We start from the raw sequence: 6,000 nt of genomic DNA, 5'->3' as shown, positions 1-6,000 counted from the left end.
TCGGAAGTTTGTTCCCTGGCGTATTTCAACATTGCATCATTATCGTGCAGAAAGGCTCAATTTTCTTTTCTTTCTTTCTTTTTTTTTTTCTTTCTTTTTTTTTTCTTTCTTTCTTTTTTTTTTTTTTTTTTTTTTTTTGAGACGGAGTTTCGCTCTTGTTACCCAGGCTGGAGTGCAATGGCGCGATCTCGGCTCACCGCAACCTCCGCCTCCTGTGTTCAGGCAATTCTCCTGCCTCAGCCTCCTGAGTAGCTGGGATTACAGGCACGCACCACCATGCCCGGCTAATTTTTTGTATTTTTAGTAGAGACGGGGTTTCACCATGTTGACCAGGAAGGTCTCGATCTCTTGATCTCGTGACCCACCCGCCTCAGCCTCCAAAAGTACTGGTATTACAGGCTTGAGCCACCGCGCCCGGCAAGGCTCAATTTTCTTAGTTGCTCTGCAACTAATTGTTTTGTGTCCTTGCTTAGAGAGAGGTATAAAATTGTTTTGTAGCATTACTTAGAGAGACTTATAAGTCCTTCAGTTTTAGTACCTTCAGCTATAAAGTGATTACTAAAATAATTGCCTTCTAAATGTATCTGCAAAAATAAACGAGGACATTCTAAGCAATAAATAGTGAATTTCAGTAGAAACAGCTTCTCTAATCAGAAAAGTCAGTGACTATAATTAAAAATGTGAGGAACCATCCCTTTAAAATATTTTGGATATATATTTATGAAATATGCTTATGGTAATGATATCACTTTTTCTGAAGACATTTCTAAATCTTTCCTTAAAGCTTAGATTTACATAAATACATGTTTATGCCACTGGCAAAAAAGAGGAATTCTTATTACTTGCATCTAGGGAAAACTAAATACATTTATGAATTAGGATTTATTTAAATGTCTATTTTTACTGCTAATCATTTGTTTATTTAATACAAAATATTTTGCCTTCATTAGAATTTTGAATGCTCAGAGGAATTTAATAGCAATGATCAAAGTTCAGTTAATACTCTGAAATATTTGTACCTGTAATAAAGGCAAATGGCTTTGCTTAACCTGAAAATTGCTCTTTTAACCAGAGGAATATAGATTAAACACTGATTTATGAATTTGCTAACTACTTTTGCTACTTTTGCTTAGTATTATCCTTGTCCATTATTTTTTCTTGGACAAAACAGGACAAAGCAGCAGCAGCACGTATTTAAGAAACATTTGCTTATGCCTTTATTAAAGACCACATGCAGACATGTATGCTAAGACTGGTCGTAATATGAGCCAATTGACATGCACTTTTGCAGCTAATGACCTATTAAGGGTAAGCTGTTGATACAAGAAAAAAATTTAAATTTAAGTTTTGATATTGGAAGTATTAGTGGGTTAAAATTCACAAACTGACTAATTATGCTCACAAGTCCATGTATATAGCTTAAACCTATGTTCAACTTGAGGAAATTCAGACATATAGTATTATTAAGTAAATTCTATATAGACTAGATATTTCTCATGCATAGTTACTATGTGGAGGCTTTTGATAATTATAACCTTAAAATTTTGCTGCTTATACTATTTGCCATGAACATTTTTCATTTACAATCTGTATGGATAGTTATTACTATTAAGATTGTATACAGTTTGATATCTGTATCTAAAATGTGTGGGACCAGAATCTGGGATGTTTTTCAAATTTTGGAATATTTGCATATACATAATGAGATGTCTTGGGTATGGGACCAAAGTCTAAAGATGAAATTCATTTATGTTGTGTATACATTTTATACACATAGTCTGAAGGTCACTGTATTTTTCCCTTGGAGACACTGAATAAGCCGTGTGTTGTGCAACTCCCATTTGGCTGTGTCAAATTGAGGACAGGTGTAAAATTTTCATGGTGTCATGTCGGTGCTCAAAAAGTTTTGAATTTTGGAACCATTTAGATATTGGATTTTCAGATTAGCGATGCTCAACCTGTACTGAGTACTTCTCGGAGCTGGACTGTTGAGGTTTGCTAAGGAATAGAATGCCTAGGTGGTTACATATGAGAGCCTTGATGAAGCTCCAAAGTTGAAAATTTTCTCCCTCTTTGGCCTGAAATTACAGCTCTGATATAAATTCATTTCTCACATTCTGATTTTGTTTAATATAATCCTGATTAAAGTACAGGATTTCAGAGAAAATGATATATTGTCACTAATACTTATTAACAACATCATACTTACCATAACTCTTTCCTAGCCATGGAGAGAAGAATCCTGGGGCATGGGACATAAGTTGGTAAGTTCCGATGCAGGGAAATACAGAAGGCTCTTTTAGAAGTTAGCACAAGAGCTGACAATACAAAGGCTCATCCCTGAAGACAATGTCTAGGGACAACTCTGAGACACAAAATAACTTAAATTCAGTCCCCGCTGTACCCTAAATTTCAATCTAAGGCATAGAAGTTGTATACCAGTTGACATGTTATACATTTAAAAGTTGAATGAATAAGTATTTATGTTATATCATTAAGAGGGATACACTCTAACTACTCTGGTAGATATCTATAGTATATATCTGGTACCTAGATAGTTAGATAGATAGACAGATAGAGTATATATCTGGTAAATATCTGTAGTAAGTGCACTAACAATAATGAGAATACGTACTTAGAGCAGGCAGATTTGAGGAGAAATCCACATTTTTTCAGGGCTAGTGATTAAATCTTTAGGGTAAATGTGTTGTTGGAGAAGCTGTTTACAGAGAGGAAAAAGGAGGGTTTGGCTTAGGGAAGGGAAAGAAGAGCTCACTTTCTTGAGAGGGCAGGAAATGAGTTTGTATTGTTCCAAACAAAAAGCCATAGGTACAAAACTGCTCTTGAATGACATCAAACATACTACCTTTATTTTTCACTCCAATTTGTAGACTAGAGTTTCAGGACCAAGCTTTTTCATTGATTGTCTTTTCACGAGTCATCTCAGTTTCTTGCCTTTCCTATAGCACATTTCCTCTATGCTTTTGTTAATCACCAGGGAAAAGGGAGGAAAAAGCGCTACACCTTTTTGACAAACTCCTCCATCTGAAATGATCTAAGGATTGCTCTGATACATTTTGAGGAATGTTGGATAATACTCAAAATTTATTCCAACCTGGTGATTCTAAGATTTTTTTCCTTGGGACGTCAGTAGACTAGAGTTTATATCTCTTTGCTGTTGCCCAAGTTTTGGAGACCATGAGACTTGCGGCTAAGTATTCACTGTATTAATAAATTCTAGTTGCTATGATGTGATTTTTTAAAACTATATAAATCTGAAAGTGAAATGATTGGGTTTTATACTTTGGAGCTCCACTAGGGATCTCACTATCCATTTAGAAACAATGGGTCCATGGTGATGAGGACAGTAACAAGTAGGAAACGTTCTGAATTGGCAGTGAGCCCATATCTCTCCTGGGCACCAGAGAAACAGTACAAGTTATCAGCAGAGTTCAGTGTGGTTAAAATTGTTCAACTGGGGCGCAGCAGCACCCTGCAACTCTGACGAAATCTCTTTTTCTTAAGGTTCAGAAAGATGTAGCTTTATTTGAATTATTCTGAAAAAGCTTAACACTAGGGCTAGCATCAAAATGCACAAACAAGCATGATATCTTTTCTTTCTATTTAGGTTTATTTTCTCTCTTTTTTCCGTGCAGAATGATAATAGGAGAAGCAGTTACTTCCGTTAACAATCATGGCTTATATCTCGTCTTTTCAGTTCTAATGCTAATCACAGTAAAGGCCCAGCAGCCTCTTGAAGCACTGCTGAGCAATGCATGTTCAACTGTGACCCGAATTTTAAAAGTAAAAAACAAAGGCAATGTTTCCAAATAGCTTCTTGAGAAATGTTTTTACAAGTAGTATAGTACAACTCTTAAGGGTTCTATAGTATACAAACCTTATATCGTATATGTATAGTATAACAACTCTTAAGGGTATGACATTTCCGTTATTTATTTCCCTATTTTTTCTCCTTTCTTGTATTGGTTTGCAAGTTCCTGTGACCCCTTAGTGCTCACATAAATTACTATTATTTCAAGCATCTGATTATCCCTCATTTAGATGAGGAAAATATGATTATTGTCCTCAGAGAATGTATAGAGTCATCACCTGTTTTTCTATGCCTATAAGCTATGGATGGTTTTACATTTTTAAATGTTGGAGAAAAAAATCAAAAGAACAATAATGCTTTATGACACGGGAAAATTATATAAAATCTAGATTTCAGTATCTAGAAATAAATTTGTGTTGGAACACAGTCACACTCATTTATGCCTGATCTATGGCTGTTTTCAAACTGCAACAGAGTTAAGTGGTAAGTACCAAGACCAACTGGCCTGCAAAGCTCTTTACAGGAAAAATTTGCTGGCTGTTGAATGAGAATACAAAACAGTAAAAGTTTAAATGTTGATGTGAAGAGAGTGTTGCCCTAATTAACTGCAGTTACATTTTCCACAATCAGTTATTAGTGCTTAATACTTTGAAGGCATCTCATACTGTGGAGTTCTTTTCCATCAATAGTATTTAATCATAACAACTAATGCAAGCTAAGGTGACTCCACAATTACAGTGAGTCAGAAGGAAACAGCTTTTCCCAGAGTGAATGAGGCTTAAGAAGAAAATGGAATTCATAGAAGAGGAGAAAATTGCTTTATACCTAAAATCTTCCACTTAGTTTTGATAAACATATATGCATTACTAATAGAATTAGAGTATTTTCTATGGTCCCTGGTGGGGGGTTGGCAGATTTCTGGCTGAAGAAGAGTCTGGGTCTGGGCTTTCAAATATGAAATAATGACAGGCAGGGTGGAAATGCTTCCAAAGATTCCTCCACATAACATCCAAGTTGTCAGTGTCTTCCCCTCTGCCTGCTTAGTCATTTTGGGTTCTTGTCTTTGAGGCCGAGGAGACTTTCAATGCTTAATCCTAATGCACTTTGTTTTTATTCATGAGGTCTGATCATCACTTGGTAGGAGTACAAAAGTTTGTATTATTTCTTATTTTCTTATTTATTTATTTATTTTGAGACAGAATCTCATGCTGTTGCCCAAACTGGAGGGCAGTGGCATGATCTTGGTTCACTGCAACCTCTGCCTCCCAGGTTCCAGTGATTCTCCTGCCTCAGCCTCCTGAGTAGGTGGGACTACAAGTGCCCACCACCATGCCTGGCTAATTTTTCTATTTTTAGTAGAGATGGGGCTTCACCATGTTTGCCAGGCTGGTCTCAAACTCCTGACCTCAAGTGGTCCACCCACCTCGGCCTCCCGTAATGCTGGGATTATAGATGTGAGCCACCACACCTGGCTCTGGAGAACAGAATTTTAGATGGGCATGTTCCATGATCTACTTCTCTGTGACATTTTTGAGTGTCCTGTCTACCGGTTAATGTCTCAAAAAAAAAAAAAAAAAAAAAGGAAAGAAAGAACTTGCTTTTAAGAATAATGATCCTGATTCTTCACTTTTCCAGCAAATTCAGTGCAAACTTGCCCAAATACATGGTGGAGGGAGAGGTACCAGCAGGGAAAATGAGTCCTTGATTAGAATAGAAAAATCACCTCATTCCAAATGAATTCTGTAATGCTCACAGTCCAATGGTATCACATAGGTCCAAAAATGTATGAAAGGCCGACTACATGCTCTAATCCATACTGGACTTCTGGGTGAGTATAAGGCTCCTTACTGATGTTAAACTAGGGATCTAAGACATATGTAAAATGTTGCTCACTAAACAAAAGTGTGCCTCTGTGAAAACTCTAAAGATGGGCAATTCTGCTGAGATACAGTTGACAGTAATTTAATAGTGACTTGTTTATCGTTGCACAATGGTAGCTGTTAGCTCAGGAATTGAAATGAGGAACTTTCTATCCATAACAAGAAATAATAGAGGTTAAACAAGTGGTCTCTAGACTCTAGCTGCCTCCATCTGAATCCTCTGTTGATCATTTTCTACCTGTGTGATATTGGACAAGTTATATTATCAGTCTTTGTCTTAGTTTCCTT

The sequence above is a fragment of the Saimiri boliviensis genome, chromosome 1 (genome assembly GCF_048565385.1).
Source record: "Saimiri boliviensis isolate mSaiBol1 chromosome 1, mSaiBol1.pri, whole genome shotgun sequence".
NCBI lineage: Eukaryota > Metazoa > Chordata > Mammalia > Primates > Cebidae > Saimiri > Saimiri boliviensis.
This window is presented reverse-complemented; position numbering follows the sequence as displayed.